Source organism: Capra hircus, chromosome 15 (genome assembly GCF_001704415.2).
Source record: "Capra hircus breed San Clemente chromosome 15, ASM170441v1, whole genome shotgun sequence".
Taxonomy (NCBI): domain Eukaryota; kingdom Metazoa; phylum Chordata; class Mammalia; order Artiodactyla; family Bovidae; genus Capra; species Capra hircus.
The window spans coordinates 75,427,560-75,449,810 of NC_030822.1; positions in this window are offsets into that span (position 1 = coordinate 75,427,560).

The following is a 22,251-nucleotide window of genomic DNA, read 5'->3' on the forward strand; positions in this document are numbered from 1 at the left end:
GTTAAGGTTAATAGTCAAGTTGAACTACTAAATATCATTAATAGAAATGCCTCTTGCAAGGTTAACAGCATTTTTGTCTTTTTCATTCAAAAATTTATAAAAATATTTAGCAGACAGGAGATTCAAACATCAGAAGCCCTTTAAATAAGCCATAAAAAGGTTTTAAAAGAGTTTAAAATATTTAAACACCACTGTTCATAATCATTAAAATGGTATAGAATGGTAATGAAACCAGTATCTGGCAGGGAATTAACCAAAATACGCTTAGACGTAAATGACTAGAAAAAGTAGTATCTCCATCATTGAAAAGTTACATATGTTTAATAAGATATCAGCACTATGATAAGTGCTTTAATTGTACTATTTTATCCTTCTAATAACTTACAAGGTAGGTACCAAAAATCTCTCTGAACCTCAGTTTCTTTATCTGTAGAGTTCTAATCTGTAAACTCCCAACATCACATAACTAATAAATGTAGAAATTCAAGCAGACTTACCTCAAGTTCATGCTCTTAATCTGGAGCTTATAACCAATAAATCTAGTATGTAGACACACATTCTGAATGATAAATCTTTTCAGAAAAAAATGTTTTTTATTTAATTAACACCAGGTCTATTCGTTTATGTACATTCAACTTCTTGGAGTGATACTCAAGAGTCTATGGAATGCACTTCCATCCCATAAGTATTTCATGCCTTCTAAAATTTTTTGGCATCATTACAAGGTACAATAATGAATACTGAATAATGATGTCTAAAAGTCCAAGGGAGTTCAATGTGGGTCAAAGTAATGTCAAGAGGCCATGGGAAGAGAATGTTACTGAGTCACTCAATTTTTAAAAAACTATTTTAGACTTCTTTAATAACATGGAGATCTTTAAATATAGAGTTTCCAGCAATGATGACAATTTTGATTAATTCTAGTCTATCCTCCCTTTGTGTGCATGCTAAGTTGCTTCAATCATGTCTGACTCTTTGAAACCCTGTGGACCCTGAGCCCTACCAGGTTCCTCTGTCCATGGGATTCTCCAGGCAAGAATAATGGGGTAGCTTTCCAGGCCCTCCTCCGTGGATCTTCCCGACCCAGGGATTGAACCAATGTCTTTAACATCTCCTGTATTGGCAGGTAGGTTCTTTACCACAAGCGCCACTGGGAAGACCAGTGGCTTCCTTTAAGAAAAGTTAACTATAATATAAGCCAGAAAGTGATAAGTAATGTTAGAGAAAAAAACTGCACACAGATGTGAAAATTCATCAATATTAGTTGACATGAGAATCAAGTCATAACTTTTTTTTTTAGGGAAACATGTTTATTTTTAAAAATCAATGATCTCCATGCATGTCAGGGTGTTTCACAATGAGATGGTGGAGAGACCTCTGCTTTTCCTCCATAGGTGTATCTGTCACTGTGTTCCATTTGTGGATGAGATATCTACTAACCTCACCTTCTAGTGACAGTAAGTTCCAATAGCTGTTTCTGAGGAGTTTTGCCCTTTCATGGATCAAAGGGGTTTGCATAATTCAAGGAAGCTATGATCCATGCCATACAGGGCCACCCAAGATGGATGGGTCATATGAAGATTTCTGACAAAATATGGTCTACTGGAAATGGCAACCCAATCAAGTGTTTTTGCCAAGAGAACACCATGAAAAGGCAAAAATATGACACGAGAGGATGAGCACCCTAGGTCAGAAGGTGTCCAATATGCTACTAGGAAAGAGTGAAAACAATTACTAATAGATTCAGAAAGAATGAACTAGCTGGGCCAGAGTGGAAACAAAACTCATTTATAGATGTGTCTGATGGTGAAAATAGAGTCAGATGCTGTAAAGAAAAATATTTCATAGGAACCTGTGATGTTAAGTTCATGAATCAAGGTAAACTGGATGTGGCCAAGCGGGAAATCAGTTTAGTTAGATTCCTGTAATTGTGGTTTTCATTCTGTCTGCCCTCTGATGAATGAGGATAAGAGGTTTGTGGAAGCTTCCTAATGGGAGGGACTGGCTGTGGGGAAAACTGGGTCTTGCTCTGGTGGGCAAGGCCATGCTCAGTAAATCTTTAAACCAATTTTCTGCTGATGGATGGGGATGTGTTCCCTCCCTGTAGTTTGACCTGAGTCAAAACTATGGTAGGGATAATGGTTCAGTTCAGTTCAGTTCAGTCACTCAGTTTTGTCTGACTCTTTGCAACCCCATGGACTACAACATGCCAGGCTTCCCTGTCCATTGCCAACTCCCGGAGCTTGCTCAAACTCATGTCCATCATGTCAGTGATGCCATACAACCATCTCATCCTCTGTCATCCCCTTCTTCTCCTCCTTCAATCTTTCCCAGCATCAGGGTCTTTTCAAATCAGTTAGTTCTTTGCATCAGGTGGACAAAGTATTGGAGTTTCAGCTTCAACATCAGTCCTTTCAATGACTATTCAGGACTGATTTCCTTTAGGATTGACTGGTTTGATCTCCTTGCAGTCCAAGGGACTCTCAGGAGTCCTCTGCAGCATCACAGTTCAAAAGCATCAGATCTTCAGCACTCAGCTTTCTTTATAGCCTACCTCTCACATCCATACAAGACTACTGGAAAAACCAAAGCTTTGACTAGATGGACCTTTGTCGGCAAACTAATGTCTCTGCTTTTTAATATGCTGTCTAGGTTGGTCATAGAGTTTTTCCAAAGAGCAAGTATCTTTTAATTTCATGGCTGCAGTCACATCTGCAGTCATTTTGGAGCCCAAAAAATAAAGTATGTCACTGTTTCCCTATCTATTTGCCATGAAGTGATGGGACCAGATGCCATGATCTTAGTTTTTTGAATGTTTAGTTTTAAGCCAACTTTTTCACTCTCCTCTTTCACCTTCATCAAGAGGCTCTTTAGTTCTTCTTTGCTTTCTGTCATAAGGGTGGTGTCATCTGCATATCTGACGTTATTGATATATCTCCTGGCAATCTTGATTCCAGCTTGTGCTTCATCCAGTCCAACATTTCTCATGATGTACTCTCCATATAAGTTAAATAAGCAGGGTGACAAAATACAGCCTTGACATACTCCTTTCCCAATTTGGAACCAGTCTGTTGTTCCATGTCCAGTTCTAACTGTTGCTTTTTTGGCCTGCATATAGATTTCTCAGGAGACAGGTCAGGTGGTCTGGTATTCCCATCTCTTTCAGAATTTTCCACAGTTTGTTGTGATCCACACAGTCAATGGCTTTGGCATAATCAACAAAGCAGAAGTAGATGTTTTCTGGAACTCTCTTGCTTTTTCAGTGATCCAATGGATGTTGACAATTTGATCTCTGGTTCCTCTGCCTTTTGTAAATCTAGCTTAAATATCTGGAATTTCACAGTTCACATACTGTTGAAGCCCAGCTTGGAGAATATTGAGGTAATGGTAACCTCCTCCAAAAGGACTTATGTTAGCATGCTGTGCCTCCCAGGACTGCTGTAGTCAGTTTCTCTGATCACGCAGCAAGCCACTCTTGGCACAGGCCTCCACCAGAGAATCCCAAACACTCACAGGTAAGTATGGCTTGGTCTCTTGTGGGGTCACTTATCCTTTCTCCTGGATCCTGGTGCTCACAAGGTTTTGTTTGTGCCTTCCAAGACTCTGTTTCCCCAGTCCTATGGAAATTCTGTAATCAAATCCAACTGGCCTTCAGAGTCAAATTCCCTGGGGGTTCTCAGTCTCTTTCCTGGATCAACAGGGAATAGCTGAGAAAGGAAGACAGGTGAAAGGCAAAGAAGAAAAGGAAAGATACATACAGCTGAATGCAGAGTTCCAAAGAATAGCAAGGAGAGATAAGAAAGTCTTCTTAAATGAATAATGCAAAGAAATAGAGGAAAATAATAAAATGGAAAAAACTAGAGATTTCTTCAAAAAAATTAGAGATATCAAGGGAATGTTTCATGCAAAGATGGACACAATAAAAGACAGAAAAGGTATGGGCCTAACAGGAGCATAAGAGATTAAGAAGAGGTAGCAAGAATACAAAGATGAACTGCACAGAAAAGATCTTAATGACCCAGATAACCATGTGGTGTGATCACTCACCTCGAGCCAGACATCCTGGAGTATGAAGTCAGGTGGGCCTTAGGGGTATCACTACATATAAAGCTAGTAGAGGTGATGGAATTCCAGTGAACTATTTCAAATCCTAAAAGATGATGCTGTGAAAGTATTGCACTCAATATGTCAGCAAATTTGGAAAACTCAGTCCAGTGGCCACAGGACTGGAAAAGGTCAGTTTTCATTCCAATCCCAAAGAAAGGCAATGCCAAAGAATGCTCAAACTACCACACAATTGTACTCATTTCACTTGCTAGCAAGGTAATGCTCAAACTCCTTCAAGCTAGGCTTCAACAGTACATGAACCAAGAACTTCCAGATGTCCAGGCTGGATATGAAAAGGCAGAGGAACCAGAGAAAAAATTGCCAGCATCTTCTGGATCATAGAAAAAAAAAAAAAACAAGAGAATTCCAGAAAAACATCTACTTCTGCTTCATTGACTACTCTAAAGCCTTTGACTGTATGTATCACAACAAACTTCATGGCAATTGGATGGAGAAACCATGGAAACAGTGACAAACTATTTTCTTGGGCTCAAAAATCACTGAGAATGGTGACTGCAGCCATGAAACTAAAGCTATGACAAATCTACAGCCTATTAAAAGAAAAAGACATATTACTGACAAAGGTAGGATTTTTTCAGCAGTCATGTACACATGTGAGTGTTAGACCATAAAGAAGGCTGAGTGCTGAAGAATTGCTGCTTTCAAATTGTGGTACTGGAGAAGACTCTTGAGAGTCCCTTGGACTGCAAGGAGACCAGTCAACCGTAAAGGAGATCAGTCCTGAATATTCATTGGAAGGACTGATACTGAAGCTGAAGCTCCGCTACTTTGGCCACCTGATGCGAAGAGCCAACTCATTGGAAAAGACCCTGATCCTGGGAAAGACTGAGGGCAGGAGGAGAAGGGGGCAACAGAGGATGAGATGGTTGGATGCCATCACCGACTGAATGGACCTGAATTTGAGCAAACTCTGGAAGATGGTCTATGACAGGGAACCCTGGCAAGCTGTAGTTCATGGGGTCACAAAGTCAGAGATGACTGAACAACTAAACAGCAACAAGCAGGTGACAGCAGGAGTGAACATCGACATTTTAAGAATCAATGAACTAAAATGGACAGGCATAGGTGAATTTAATTCAGATGACCATTATACTGCTGTGGGCAAGAATCTCTTAGAAGAAACAGAGTAGTCCTCATACTCAACAAAAGTCTAAAATGTAGTACGTGGGTGCAACTTCAAAAATGACAGAATAATCTTTGTTCATTTCCAAGGAAAACCATTCAACATCACAGTAATCCAAGTCTATGCCCCAAATACTGATTTTGAAGAAGCTGAAGTTGACCAGTTTATGAATACCCACAAGGCCCTGTAGAATCACACACACAAAAAAAGATGTCTTTTTCATTACAGGGGACTCGAATGCAAAAATAGGAAGTCAGGAGACACCTGGAATGACAGGAAAGTTTGGCCTTGCAGTACAAAATATTAACAGAGTTTTGTGAAGAGAACATTCTGTTCAAAGCAAAACTTCTTTCCTACAACACAAGAAACAACACTACACATGGACGTGGTCCACTGAAGGAGGAAATGGCAATCCACTACAGTATTTTGGACACAGGACATCATTAGATGGCCAATATTGAAATCAGATTGATTATGTTCTTTGTAGTTGCAGATGGAGAAGCTCTATACAGTCAGCAAAAAAAAGACCTGGTGCTGACTGTGGCTCAGATCATGAGCAACTTATTGCAAAATTTAGGTTTAATTGAAGAAAGTCAGAAAAAATAAAAAATAAAAAAACACTAGGCCATTCAGGTATGACCTCAATCAAATCCTTTATGATTATACAGTGAAGGTGATGAATAGATTCAAGGGATTAGATCTAGTAAACAAAGTGCCTGAAGAACTATAGTGACCAAAATCATCCCAAAGAATAAGAAAGGCAGGAAGGCAAAGTGGTTTTCTGAGGAGCCTTTACAAATAGCCAAGGAAAAAGGAGAAGCAGAAGGCAATGGAGAACGGGAAAGATATAACCAACTGAATCCAGAGTTCCAGACAATAAGGAGTAGTAAGAAGGCCTTTTTAAATGAACAATGCAAAAAAAAATTGAGGAAAAAGTAGAATGGAAAAGACTAGATATCTCTCAAGAAAATTAGACATATCAAGGGAACATTTCATGCAAGAATGGTTACTATAAAGGACAGAAAGAGTAAGGACCTAACAGAAGCAGAGGAAATTAAGAAGAGGTGACAAGAATACACAGAAGATCTGTACAAAAAACGTCTTGATGACCCAGATAACCATGATGCTGTGGTCATTCACCTAGAACTGAACATCCTGGACTGTGAAGTCAAGTGCGCTTTATGAAGTGTTACTATTAACAGAGCTAGTGGAGGTGATAGATTTCCAGCTGAGCTATTTCAAATCCTAAAAGATGATAATGTTAAAGTGCTGCACTCAACATGTCAGCAAATTTGGAAAGCTCAGCAGTGGCCACAGGACTGGAAAAGTTTACATTCCAATCCCAAAGAAGGGCAATGAGAAAGAATGCTCAACCTAATGTACGATTGTGCTCACTTCACATGCTAGCAATGTTATGTGCAAAACCCTTCAAGCTAGGCTTCAGCAGTATGTAAACTGAGAACTTCCAGATGTACACTTTCAGTTTAGAAAGAACAGAAGAACCAGAGCTCAGATTGCTAACATTCATTGAATTATGGAGAAAGGTGGGAGTTCAGAAAAATATGTACTTCTGCTTCATTGACTACAATAAGATTTTGTGAATCACAACCAACTGTGGAAAATTCTTAAAGAGATGGAAGTACCAGACCATCTTACCTGTCTCCTGAGAACCTGTATGCAGGTCAAGAAGCAACAGGTAGAACAGGACATGGAACAATGGACTGGTTTCAAATTTGGAAAGGAGCACATCAAGGCTGTATATTGTCACCCTGCTTACTTAACTTCTATGCAGAACACATCATGTGAAATGTGAGACTGCATGAATCACAAGCTGGAATCAAGATTACCAGAAGAAGTATCAACAACCTCAGATATTCAGATGACACCACCCTTATGATAGAAAGTGAAGATGAACTAAGGAGCCAGTTGATGAAGGTGAAAGAGGAGAGTGGAAAAAACTGGCTTGAAACTCAACATTAAAAAACTAAGACCATGGCATCTGATCCCATCACTTCATGGCAAATAGAAGGGGAAAATAAGGAAGCAATTACAGACTTTATTTTCTTGGTCTCCCAAATCACTGTAGATGGTGACTGCAGCCATGAAATTTAAAAGAGGTTTGCTCCTTGGAAGGAAAGTTGTGAAAAACCTAGACAATATATTTAAAAGCAGAGCCATCTCTTTTCTGACAAAGGTCCATCTGGTCAAAGCTGTGGTTTTTTCAGTGGTCATGTATGGATATGTTGGACCATAAAGAAAACTGAGCACTGAAGAACTGACACTTTCGAACTGTAATGTTGGAGAAGACTCTTGAGAGTCCCTTGGACTGCACAGACATCAAACCAATCAATCCTAAAGGAAATCAACCCTGAATATTCATTGGAAGAACGGATGCTGAAGCTGAAGCTCCAATACTTTGGCCACCTGATGCAAAGAACTGACTCACTGTATAAGACCCTGATCCCGGGAAAGATTGAGGGAAGGAGGGGAAGAGATGACAGAGGATGAGATGGTTTGATGACATCAGCAACTCAATGGACATGAATCTGAGCAAACTCCAGGAGACAGTAGAGGACAGAAGATCCTAGCTTGCTGCAGTCCATGGGGTTGCAGAGAGTCAGACATGACTTTACAGCTGAACAGCAATGGCAACAACAACAAGAAGATTTATCCATGATGGCAGAAATTTTCATCCTCCTTGCCCTCACCTGAATCCTTGTGTCTTAACACTCTTTGGCTCAGTATAGGCATTCAATAAATAGTTCTTGAATAAACTAAATAAAGCTATAGTTCTTAACAACTGCTATGACTGTATTTGGCAGCAACCACCAGTGAAAACTGCCTTCAGCATCTGCTTTTCTTAGTCACTGTAAATTTGGGGTATTTCTTGCCTCTGGGACAGCTTTCAGATTTCTAATAGCTGGATGTCTCAAGGGTAATTTCTGAGCACATTCCTATTGAGCAATTCAAGAAATGGTCCCTGCTGAGAGCTCTGGGTAAAATCCTACACAACTCTTCCTAACAACTCTGTGGAATGATCCAAAGCTCTGTGGAATTGTAATCTGAGCACAATTCAAAGACCATCACAAAGTCCCATGCTAGCTGTCCACTCTTATTCCTGTGTTCCAACTCAAAGCATAGTTCCCTTGACCCAACTATCGAAAGGAAACCCTTTCAATAGTTGAAGTTATCAATAATTCAATTCACCAAATATGTACTGAGTGTCTACTCTAAGAAGGCATTCTTCCAGATATTTAATATAAGGCTCATAAATTTCTCCTAAGGACTTCAAATTCAGTTAAATGTGGACATTAGCAAAAGCTCCAGATTCTCCTTCACATATGGTTTGATTCTTACATTTATATAGCATATTCAAGTTAACAAACACCCTGATGTATATCTCCTGACTTACAGTTTCTTTCCCCTGGGAGATAGACATAAAATTAAAAAAAAAAAAAAAAGCACTAGTCTGTACACCTGAAACTAAAAAAGTGTTGTAAATTATACCCCAATAATTTAAAGAAAAAAACAGAATAAGCATGTTGACTAAGATCACAACTCTTAGAATCCTTAGTAACCAGAAAACAGCAGTGCTTGGTTTTTCATTCAAGTCAAGGGACATTTTTCACTAGATCTTTCTGTCTCCTCTCAGGTACTATAAAGTTCTTGTTGCTGTTATTCAATGTAGATATTTATTGACTTCTTTGTGTATTCTATCTTTTAAGCACCTCATCCATTCAAGATACTGGAAGTATTATGTGTATAGAGCATCTTTTCTCAAGGCTATTTTACATTATAATGAGAAAAAAAATATCTATAGGTATCTATGTTAAAATAGGAAGTGAAACATGCCATAAAAAAGCTCCAAAAATAAAAGTATATGAGAGAGATAATTTCCAGTTGGAGAAAGAGCAAGTAAGATTTTCTGCAAATAAGAAATACATGGCTAAAGACAAAAATTCCATTTAATGATCTTTGCAAAACATCCACTATTTTGGTAAGTTATAAGCTAAGGAAAAGACAGAAGAACACTATGACCCATTTCAAGTTCATGACATTGTTCTTGCATTTAAAAAAAAAAAATGAGCATGAAGTGCAAATGCATAAATTCCCACACTGGCAAATTGTGAGTGCAAAGTTAACAGAGGATCTCCACCCACCCACCCCCAATGCACTTTTCATTGGAGAAAACTTAGCTTAAATTGGTAGAAAATTATAAGCTTCTAAATTTAGCTGACTGAAAACCCATCAGAGATAAATCTTAGTCACTGCTGGCAAAATCATCTTCCTCCTTGTTAAACTGCATGTGTTAAATGTAGTTCATATTCTGTTCATTCAGTTGATTATACATAACACAAAACAAAGTGGCATAGTCATGTGCAATCCAAATTTGAATCAACTGTGAGAACATCCTTAGTGCCGGTGTAATTAGGATTGGCTTAGATACTGGAAAATCCCATGGACGGAGGAGCCTGGTAGGCTGCAGTTCATACCGTCTCGAAGAGTCAGACACGACTGAGCGACTTCACTTTCACTTTTCATTTTCATCCATTGGCGAAGGAAATGGCAGCTCACTCCAGTGTTCTTGCCTGGAGAATCCCAGGGACAGGGGAGCCTGGTGGGCTGCCGTCTGTGGGGTTGCACAGAGTCGGACATGACTGAAGCGACTTCACAGCAGCAGCAGCAGTTGGTGGAAATTCATCAGCTAATATTGTCCATTAAGACAGACTGTGTTTACCAAAAATGTGCTTGCATCAATCAGCCTGTCTTTTTTTCTCTTCCAATTTTAAAGTATTATATTGGAACCAAGAAAAGGCATGATTTTGTTTTCAAGAGGCAATGCTTTTAACTAATAGCTATGGCTTTTATTGTTATTTTGGGTTTGGGCTTTTTGTTTTTAGTTATTTGTCTATAAAGACAGTGTTTGTTTTGATTTTTCTTCAATGTGCCATTAAGACAAAAGAGAAAATCATTATTTGAAAAATTTTGAAGCCTTGAGATGAAAATACTCAAAACAATTGGAGTAGAGAACTAGGGGCAATCAAAGGGTTAGAAATAAGAGCCAGATTAAGTGAAGATAGGAAGTTATAGTAGCATAGTTAAATGAGCCATAAAGTATATAAACTTATTTTGTGATACTAACCAAAATTTACATTATCAAGATGCTAAAGTACCTAGAGTAAATAAAGCAGTTTTAGGTACATCTCATATTTGTAGCATATTTATAACTTGGAAATTTACTAATTTTCACAATTCATAATTTTAGATGTTTTCTCTATGTGCTTTATATTAGAAGCATATATTTTCATTTCTTAGTTGTAGAAACTAAAACCCAGAAGGGTAGGTGTTGACCAAGGTCATATGATGAGTTGGTGGAGGAGCATGGATGTGAATCTTGGCTTCTAGTTGCCAGTTCCAGTGCATATTTACCACCCTACATTCCTGTTGAGTGGTTTCAAAAATTCCAAAAATGAGAGTATACCTGGCTTCTTTATCAAAGTAAGTAGTAGAATGGAGGGATGTCCTTCACTCAGCAGAAGAGATCAGAGGAAAATGAATTAGAAACTGCAAGTGTGTTCACATTATTCAAATTGTTTTTAAAAGATAGATTAGCTACTCAAAGAAAAAAATTGGAAAAAAAACATTTTAATTAAAGGTTGGAAAGGCTTGGGTTCAGTCAATAAATGTCAAATGGATTATTAAAGCTGGTTTAGGGACATTTTATGGCCAAATGAATAAGATAAAAATAGCTAATAATAATTAAGGACTTATTTACCAGGTACTGTATGTACTAAGTGCTTTAAGCATACCACATCACTGAATACTCACATTATGAAGCAGGTGTTACTTTGATCTCTATCTTACAGATGAAGAAATAAAGGAAAACAGGTTGAGGGATTTCCCCAAAGCCACAAGCTGAACAGTGGCAAAAGTGGGACACACAAAGTCTGATTGATTCCTAGGCTAAAGTTCTAACAACCATACTTCCTCTACTAGTTCTAGTTACTGAGTCCAAACTGTGTCAATAGTATACAGTTACATTACTACAATCCCCCTTCTTCCTAAGAACCCTAAAATACATATAATACCCACATGCTTTATACCTGGGAAACAAATTTGGGAGACTAGCGGGAAAAATGTAAAAGTCTAAGGAGGAACTTAAAGTCAAAAAGGAATAGAAGAAAGTGCTCTCACCAGAAGCAGGTAAAGGAGCCTCTTCTTACTCCTTGGAAGGAAAGTTATGATCAACCTAGATAGCATATTCAAAAGCAGAGATATTATCTTGCCAACAAAGGTCCATCTAGTCAAGGCTATGGTTTTTCCAGTGGTCATGTATGGATGTGAGAGTTGGACTGTGAAGAAAGCTGAGGGCCGAAGAATTGATGCTTTTGAACTGTGGTGTTGGAGAAGACTCTTGAGAGTCCCCTGGACTTCAAGGAGATCCAACCAGTCCATTCTAAAGGAGATCAGTCCTGGGTGTTCATTGGAAGGACTGATGCTAAAGTTGAAACTCCAATACTTTGGCCACCTGATGAGAAGACTTGACTCATTGGAAAAGACCCTGATGCCGGGGGAGATTGGAGACAGGAGGAGGGGGGGACAACAGAGGATGAAATGGCTGGATGGCATCACCAACTTGATGGACATGAGTGTGGGTAAACTCCGGGAGTTGGTGATGGACATGGAGGCCTGGTATGCTGTGATTTATGGAGTCGCAAAGAGTCAGACACGACTGACTGAACTCAACTGAACTGAACTGATGAGAGAGAAAGGACACTTTGACATTAAAATGAACCAAACGTCAATAGAATAAGGCATTTTACTGCCCGTGTCATTTAACAGTTCATCAGAGATTTGGCAAGAGTCATTTCACTTAAGTCATTTTAGGAAGGGGATATAAATCAAATTTCAGTGGCTTAATAACGTGACTGTGAGGTGTGTGCATCCATGCGTGCACACGCAGTTGTGTCCTACTCTTTGGGACCCTGTAGACTATAGCCCACCAGGCTACTCTGTCCACAGAAGTTTCCAGACAAGAGTGCTGAAGCAGGTTGCCATTTCCTTCTCCAGGTGATACTCATGACCCAGGGCTAAGACCCACATGTCTTACATCTCCTTCATTAGCAGGCAGATTCTTTACCACTGAGCCGCTTGGCTGAGGACACATCAAATATAGTGTAAAAGAAAGACAAGAGGGCAGTAGCTGAGGGGAACTTCCAGAGACTATTCTTGACATAAAGATATTGGAACATATTTGAATGGAGATGGAAAATACTCTTTGAAGAGAGAGATTTAAGATATAAGGAGAGGATGAGGTAACCAAAGAAGCTAAATCCTGAAATGGGGGAAGAAAGATGGAATTCACAGCACTTGTGGGGAGATTTGCTTAGACAGGGTGAGGGCCAGCCATTTCAGGATGTCTTCTATGTCAACAGGCTGATTGAAGAAGTGGAATAAATGCAGAATAATAAAATATTAGTTTATTTTGATAGATGAAGAGGAGGCGAGATGAGTGGCAGAGAGCTCTCTGAGTATCAAGGTCATGGGAAGACTCTGGAGTTCAAAGAATGAGAAAACGTCTATCAACTGAAAGCGGGTCAAAGCTTAATTTCAAAGCACTGGGCTTTAGGAACAGGGATCAGTAACAGTGCGTCATTTGCGAAAGTACAACATGTAAACATCACCCTATCCCACAGTACACTCATGTATTTTGGAAAAAAAGTTTTACTAATCTTCATCATGTTATTTTAGGACCTGCAAAATTATTATGAATCATTAGTTATATAGTAGCTTCCCTGGTGGCTCAGTGGTAAAGAATCTTCCTGCAATGCACAAGATGCCTGTTTGATCCCTGGGTCAGAAAAATCCCCTGGAGAAAGGAAATGACAGTTCTTTCCAGTATTTTTGCCTGGGAAATCCCATGGGCCGAGGAGCCTGGCAAACTACAGTCCACGCGGACATAAAAGATCTGGACACAACTTAGCAACTAAAACCACAGCAACAATAACCATTCATTACATGAGACTGCTCCCACCATGAAATTTTAATAATTTTTTATAATTAATTTTTCTTCTAACATTTCCTGCTTGCCTCTGCATCTATTCCTTTTTATATACATACAATTTTAAAGGTTACTTTCCATTTACAGTTATTACAAAGTATTGGCTATATTCCCCACATTGTACCAAACATCCTTGAGCCTATCTTACACCCAATAATTTGTACTTCCCACTTTCTCCCCTCAATATTGCCTCTCCCATGCTCTCCCTGCTGGTTACCACTAGTTTGTTCCGTGAGCCTGTTTCCTTTTTGTTATATTCACTATTTGTTGGATTTTTTAGATTACATATATAAATGATAACTTCTGTCTTTCTCTGTCCAACTTATTTCATGCAGCATAATGCCCTCCAAGTCTATTCATGTTGCTGAAAATGGCAAAATTTCATTCTTTTTATGGTTGAGTAGTATTCTATTGTGTATGTATACCAGACCTCTTTTGCACATTTATCTGTTGATGGTCACTTAGGTTGCTTCCACATCTTAGCAATTGTAAATAATGCTGCTATGAACACTGGGGCACATGTATCTTTTCAAATTAGTGGGTTTTTTTTTTTCACATATATACCCAGGAGTGGAATTGTTGAGTCATATAGTAGCTGTAATTTTAATTTTCTGAGCAACCTCCATAATGTTTTCCATAGTGACTGCACCAATTTACATCTCCCCCAACAGAGTACAAGGGTTCCCTTTTACCTACATTCTCACCAACATTTGTTCTATGTGTTCTTTTTGATGACAGCAGTTCTGACAGATGTGAGGTGATACTTCATTGTGGTTTTGATTTGCATCTCCCAGAAGATTAGTGATGTTGAGCATCTTTTCATATGCCTGTTGGCCGATTGCATTTCCTCTTTGGAAGAATGTCTATACAGTTCTTCTGACCATTTTTAATCAGATTTGGGGGGGATTTTTGTGATGCTGATTGTATGAGCTATTTATATACATTGGATGTTGATCTCTTATCAGTCATATCATTCCAAATATTTTCTCCCATTCAGTAAGCTGTCTTTTAATTTTGTCAATAGTTTCCTTTGCTATGCAAAATGTTTTAAGATTAATTAGATCCCATTAATCTATTTTTTGCTTTTATTTTCTTTACTTTAGGAGAGAGATCCAAAAATATATTGATGTAATTTTTGTCAAAGAATGTTCTCCCTATGTTTTCCTTTAGGAGTTTTATAGTAGTTGATCTTACATGTAGGTTTTTGATCCATCTTGAGTTTATTTTTGTATATGTTAGGGGTTGTTCTGATTTCCTTCCTTTTCTTGTAGCTGTCCAGTTTTCACAGCACCAGCACCACTTATTAGAAAGAGTCCATTGTATATTCTTGCCTCTTTTAACATAGATTAATTGATCATAAGTGTGTGTTTATTTCTGGGCTTTCTATCCTGCTGCATTTGTCTCTGTGTCTGTTTTTGTGCCAGTACCATACTATTTTAATTACCATAGCTTTGTAGTATAGTCTGAAGTCAAAGAGTATATTTCCTCCAGTTCTGTTCTTCTTTCTCAAGAATATTTTTGCTATATGAGGTTTGTGTTTCCATGCAAATTTTTAAATTATTTGTTCTACTTCTGTGAAAAGTGCCATTATTGGTAACTTGATAGGGATTGCATTTAATATGTAGACCACCTTGGGTAATATGGTAATTTTAGCAGTATTGTTTCTTCCAATCCAAGAACACTGTATCTTTCCATCTGTTTGTGTCATCCTCAATTTCTTCAATGTTTTAAAGTTTTTAGAGTACAGGTCTTTTGCTGCCTTAAGTAAGTTTATTCCTAGGTCGTTTAATATTTTTAATGCAATGGTAAATGGGATTGTTTCCTTAATTTTCTGATGATTCATTGTTAGTGTATAGAAATGCAGGAAATTTATGTTTGTGACTTTTGTATCCTGCAGTTCTACCAAATTCAGTGATGAGCTTAGTAGTTTTCTATTTATAGATTGATGTTGTCTACAAAACAGCATCAGTTTGACTTCTTTCTTTCCAATGTGAATCCCTTTTATTTCATTTTCTTCTCTGATTGTAGTGGCAAGGACCTCCAAACTATGTTGAATAAAAATGGTAAGAATGGACATTCTTGTCTTGTTCCTGATCTTAGAGAAAATACTTTCATACTTTCACCATTGAGTATAATGTTAGCTCTAGCTCAGTCATATATGACCTTTATTATGTTGAGGTAGGTTTCTAGGTTTCCCTGGTGATTCAGATGGTAAAGGATCTGCCTGCAATGCAGGAGACCTGGATTCAATCCCTGGGGTGGGAAGATTCCCTGGAGAAGGAAATGGCAACCCACTCCAGTACACTTGCCTAAAAAATCCCATGGACAGAGGAGCCTGGTAGGTTACAGTCCTCAAAGAGTCGGAGACAGCTGAGCGACTTCACTTTCTTTCTTTCTTAGGTTTCCTCTATACACAGTTTCTCGAGAGTTTTTTTTCATAAATGGATGTTGAATTTTATCAAAAGCTTTTTCTGTATCTATTGAGATGATCATATAGTTTTACTCTTCAATTTGTTAATGTGGTATATCATATTAGTTAATTTGTGTATATTTAAATATCCTGGCATCTCTAGGACCAATCCCACATGACAATGGTGTATGATCCTTTTAACGTACTGTTACTTTTAGTTTGCTAGTATTTTATCGAGGATTTTTCATCCATGTTCATCAGTGACATTGGCCTCTAATTTTCTTTCTTTTTTCTTTTTTTTTTTTTTTTGATATCTTTGTCTGGTTTTGGAATTAGGGTCACCTCATAGAATGCCTTTGGAGATGTCCTTCCTCTGAAAATTTTCTAGAATAGTCCACAAGATTAGGTGTCAATGCTTTTCTAAATGTTTAGTAGAATTCAACCATGAATCCATTTGGTCCTGGACTTTTGTTCATTTAAAGCTTTTTAATTACTGATTCAATTTTATTACTGGTAATTTCTCTGTTCATATTTTCTATTTCTTCCTGATTAGATTATACATTTTTAAGACATTGTCCATTTATTCTAGGTTGTCTACTTTATTGGAATATAGTTGTTCATACTAGACTCATGATCTTTTGTATTTCTGTGGTGTTAGTTGTTCAATTCAGTTCAGTTCAGTAGTTCAGTCATGTCCCACTCTTTGCTACCCCATGGACTACAGCACGCCATGATTCCTTGTCCATCACCAAACCTGGAGATTGCTCAAACTCATGTTCATTGAGTCGGTGATGCCATACAACCATCTTATCCTCTGTTGTCCCCTTCTCTTCCCGCTTTCAATCTTTCCCAGTATCAGGGTCTTTTCCAAAGAATCAGTTCTTCGCATCAGGTGGCCAAAGTATTGGAGCTTCAGCTTCAGCATCAGTCCTTCCAATGATTATTCAGGACCAGTTTCCTTTAGGATGGACTGGTTGGATCTCCTTGTAGTCCACGGGACTCTCAAGAGACTTCTCCAACACCACAGTTCAAAAACATCAATTCTTCAGTGCTCAGCTTTCTTATTGGTGTTGGTTGTAGCTTCTCCTATTTCATTTCTGATTTTATTGATTTCTGTCTTTCCTTTATTCTTGATGAGTCTGGTGAAAGGTTTATCAATTTACCTTTTCAAAAAAGCAGCTTTTAGTTCCACTGATCTTTTGCAAGTTTTTAGACTTTGTGTCATTTATTTCTGCTCTGATCTTTATTATTTCTTTCCTTCTACTAACATTGGACTTTTTTGTTCTTTATTTCTCTAGTTGTTTTAGAATTAAGATAAGCTTGGTTATTTGAGATTTTTCTTGTGTTGCTATAAACTTCCCTCTTAGAAATGCCTTTGCTGCGTCTTATACATTTTGGATCATTGTGTTTTTGTTGTCACTATTATCTATGTGTTTTTAAAAATTCTTCCTTGAAAAAAAAAAATCTTCCTTGACTTCTTCAGTAATCCATTGATTATTTAGAAGCATACTGATTAGCTTTACAGGTTTGTATTTATTTGGCTATGTCGGGTCTTAGTTGTGGCATGCAGAACCTATGTTTCATTATGTGGGGCCTTTCACTGTGGCACACAGACTCCCTAGTTGTGGCAGGTGGGCTCAATAGTTGCAGCACACAGTATTAGTTGCTCCACAGTATGTGGGATCGTAGTTTCCCAACCAGAGATTGAACCCACATCCTCTGCATTACAAGGCAGATTCTCAACCACTGGGCCATGAGGGAAGTCCCTATATTTGTATTTTTTGCAGTTTCTTTCTTCTTGTAGTTAATTTCTACTATTATGGCATTGTGTAAAAAGATACTTGATACAATTGAATTTTTAATTGAATTTTAAATTTACTGAGATTAGTTTTGTGGCCTAACATGTGATCTATCCTGGAGAATGTTCCATATGCACTAGAAAAGAATGTGCATCCTGCCTCTTTTAGATGAAATATCTACATATGTGCATTGTCTGTTTGATCTAATGTGTCTTTTTCAATTCATCTGAATGATCTATCCATTGATGCAACAAGTTAAAGTAGCCCCTACTATTATTGTGTTACTGTCAGTTCTTTATATCTGTTAGCATTTGCCTCATATTTAGCGTTTGCCTCATATTTACGTACTCTTATGTTCAGTTCAGTTCAGTTCAGCTGCTCAGTCATGTCTGACTCTTTGTGACCCCATGAATCGCAGCACCCCAGGCCTCCCTGTCCATCACCAACTCCTAGAGCTTACCCAAATTCATGTCCCTCGAGTCAGTGATGCCATCCAGCCATCTTATCCTCTGTCATCCTCTTCTCCTCCTGCCCCCAATCCCTCCCAGCATCAAGGTGTTTTCCAATGAGTCAACTCTTTGCATCAGGTGGCCAAAGTATTGGAGTTTCAGCTTCAGCATCAGTCCTTCCAATCAACACCCAGGACTGATCTCCTTTAGAATGGACTGGTTGGATCTCCTTACAGTCCAAAGGACTCAAGAGTCTTCTCCATCACCACAGTTCAAAAGCATCAATTCTTCGGCACTCAGCTTTCCTCACAGTCCAACTCTCACATCCATCCATACATGACCACTGGAAAAGCCATAGCCTTGACTAGACGAACCTTTGTTGGCAAAGTAATGTCTCTGTTCTTCAATATGCTATCTAGGTTGATCATAACTTTTCTTCCAAGGAGTAGGCATCTTTTAATTTCATGGCTGCAATCACCATCTGCAGTGATTTTGGAGCCCCAAAAAATAAAGTCTGACACTGTTTCCACTGTTTCCTCATCTATTTCCCAAGAAGTGATGGGACCAGATGCCATGATCTTCGTTTTCTGAATGTTAAGCTTTAAGCCAACTTTTTCACTCTCCTCTTTCACTTTCATCAAGAGGCTTTTAAATTCCTCTTCACTTTCTGCCATCTTTCTGCTTACTGGTAGTGATTTTCACTATTCTACCTTCTAGCTCACTGATCCATTTTCCTGTATCATTTACTCTACTATTGGTTCCATCTAGCATAGTTTTTATTTCTGATTTTTTGTTCTTCATCTCTGTTTAGTTGTTCTCATATTTTCTAACTGTATGTTAAAAACCTTTAACTTCTCCCCCTTTATATCTATTCTTCTTCCAAGTTCTTTGATCATCTTTACAATTATTACTCTGAATTGCTTCCTAAATAGACTGTCTATTTCTCTTTCATTTAATTCTTCTTTGGGGGTTTAATTTTGCTCCTTCATCTGAAACATGTTCATCTGACACCTCATTTTGCCTACATTGCTGTTTATATTTTTATGTATGTGGTAGGCTAGTTACATTTCCCAACCCTAGAGAAGTGGCCTTCTCTAGGAGACATCCTGTGCATCCCAGCATTCATCACCCATTCATCACCCAAGCTATATGCTGTAGGGGTTTCCCCTAAGGAGGGTTGTGTGGGTCCTTCTGTTGTAGCTGGCAATATTGGCAATCTGGTAGACTTGGTTGGCTCCTAGCCAGATTGGTTAACAAGTTCTGCCTTGTGTGGATGCTGCTGGCTGCTATTTAATGGGGCCTGGTCACAAGGTGGCTGGCTGAAGAACCCTAGCAGGCCCTAGGGTTACCGCTAGCTCACTGCTGGGTAAAGTCAGGGTCCTGAAGACTTCAGAGCTGTTTTCTGCCCAATGGAGTTCAACGTCAGGTCATGGGGTTAGTCCTGGACTACTGGCAGATAGAGCTGTATCCTAGAGTCTGTGTGGAGGGTCTAGAGATCCCAAAGATTGTTGGTAGGGATTGGCCGATTTCTGATACAGTTGGATATAGGGTCCAGGGTGTCCCAAAATTTGCATTGACCTACTACTGCAGAACAAGGCCAGGGCTCAGCTTGTTCAAGGGTAGGTTGTGACCTGCTGTGAATGTGCTGAGTCTGCAAGCTGCAAGCTTATATTTTTGTTTTGTTTTGTAACTGGTGTCCTCCACCTGATGAGTGAGATTGGTCTAGAAGCTAGTTCAGGCTTCCTGGAGGGAAGGGTCAGTGTTTGTCCACTGGAGGGTAGAACTGTGGTTTGGCCCTCTGGTGGGCAGGGCCATGTCTAGGGACATGTGTGGGCTCAGGAGGCCTGTTTGCTGATGGGTGGGGCTGTATCACTGCCCAATTAGCTGTTCAGCCTGAGACATCCCAGCATTGACACCTAGAGGCTGTTGGGTGAGGCCATGTCTTGGCACTAATGAAATAAGATGGTAGCCAACAGCAGAAGTGTTCACATGATAAAATGTTGCCTAATATAACTACATCAGTGTCTGTCCCCAGAATAAGATCCCTGACTCTACGAGTCTTTCTAAGAACAGCAAGTAGGTCTGACCCAGGCTCCTGTCAAATTGCTGCTCTTGTCATGGATACCAGTGTGTATGAAATTTTAGGGGCACCCTTTAAGGTTGAAGTCTCTATTTCCCCCAATCCTGTTGGGTTCCCAAAATTAGGTCCATTGGCTTTCAAATCCAAATGCTCTGGGGTCTTATTTTCCCAGTGCAGGAGCCCAATGTGGGGCTCAGAACTCTCTTATTTGTGGGTTGCCTACCCATGGATATGGGATTTGATTATATCTCAAGTCCACTCCTCCTACCTGTCTCATTGTGGTTCCTTCTTTGTGTCTTTAGTTGTAGAAGATCTTTTCTAGTAGGTTCCAGTCTTTTTCAAAGATGGTTGTCTACAGATAGTAGTAATTTTGGTGTGCTCACAAAAGGAGCTAAGTTCAGGGTCTTTCTACTCTGTCATCTTAGTCACTCTCTCACATCTGTGTCTATTCCTCCTGCTAATTCAGCTCCTCTTCCCAAGTTCAGGAAGGCCTAATGGTCCACAGCTCCCAGTTAGCCCACTCTAGAACATTCACACCAGGACTGAATTCTCTGTGCAGTCTTCTTAGGGTGATCCCTCACTGCTCAAATCATGGCCTGCAAGCCAGCAGCCTAGGCTTCCCCAGACACACCAAGTCATAATCTTCATTCTTTCAAGGTCTCCAGGCAAGTCTTACACACATTACAATTTGGGATGCATCAGTTTAGACTTCTCTTCACAATCTGTCTTAACCTTAAGTCTGCTTGTTTATGTCCCTTTCAATTTCCAATTTAAATTTCTGAAAGAAAGGCAATTTTTCATTCACCTTGCCTACAGCGTATTTGCCTCTGGATTATAGTACCAACCATTTTTAGCTCAGGGTAGGCAATTCTTCAGTTCATTTTCAGGTTCATCTTCTGCTGTTACAACCCTTTCAACACAAATTTCTTTATTCAAGCCATAGTCATGCAGCTCCACCCAAAAGCAAGCCCTGTGCTGTCATACTATCATGACTTTTATCATGTTATTCTTTTGATCCCTCCCCAATCCTTTTCGTTTTGTTGAACTACTAATCATCATAAAAGTTTATTGTCACCTAGCCTATAAAGCCTTGTGTGCTCAGTCACCCAGTCATGTTCAACTCTCTGCAGCCTCATGGACTGTAGCCTACCAGGCTCCTCTGCCTATGGAATTTTTCAGGCAACAATATTGGAGCAGGTTGCCATTTTCCTACGCTAGCAGATCTTCCCAACCCAGGGATCGAAACTGCGTCTCTTGCATCTTCTGCATTGGCAGGAAGATTCTTTACCACTGAGCCACAAGGGAAGCCCCCATACTAGGCTGGATCTTAGACAAAAGGCCGAGAAGTAAAAGCAATATAACTGTGTCCAAAAACCTATTATGCAGGACTGCTCTTTTCTCTACCATTATTTCTCTTTGTTACACGTCTGCTATGTCAGATATAAACACTATATTATATATTTCTTTATCTATTTCATGAGGGCAGAACTATATTTTATTCATCTTATATCTCTGGCACAATTCCTAGCACCTTCCCCAAACACCCAGTTATAATGAATATGTAGATAAACATATGACATGGACATAGAATCAACATAGTTTATTTTTACATTATATGTAGTTAATTTATATATATTAGAGTTTATATATACAATTTCATATATGTATATGTAGTTTTTATTTAGTTTATATGTTTAGTATATATGTATTTATTTGTATACAAAGGATGAGATGGCTGGATGACATCATTGACACAATGGACATAAGTTTGAACAAACTCCAGAAGATAGTGAACGACAGGGAAGGGTTGCAAAGAGTTGTATATGACTTAGCAACTCTACAACAACAAATTTTATATATATGTGTAAAATCTAGTTTATATGCATGTAATTAATAAATATATTTTGTCTATATTAGTCTGTTTGTGTATGTGTGTGTTCAGGATACGTGAATTAGTTGAGTTTCTCAGTAGAAAATGCCAAAAAACAAAACCAAAAAATTACGAGACTTGTTAAACATAAAGGAGTTGGGGGAAAAAACTTCGTTCTCACAGCCCCCCAAATAACTGACATAACCACATAAATCCCATGAGCTTATGCAATTTACTTTCGGCCAAAGCCTGAGATGCTTTTGTTGTTGTTTAGTCTCTCAGTTTTGTCAGACTCTTTGCGACTCCACAAACTGCAGCACGCCAGGCTTG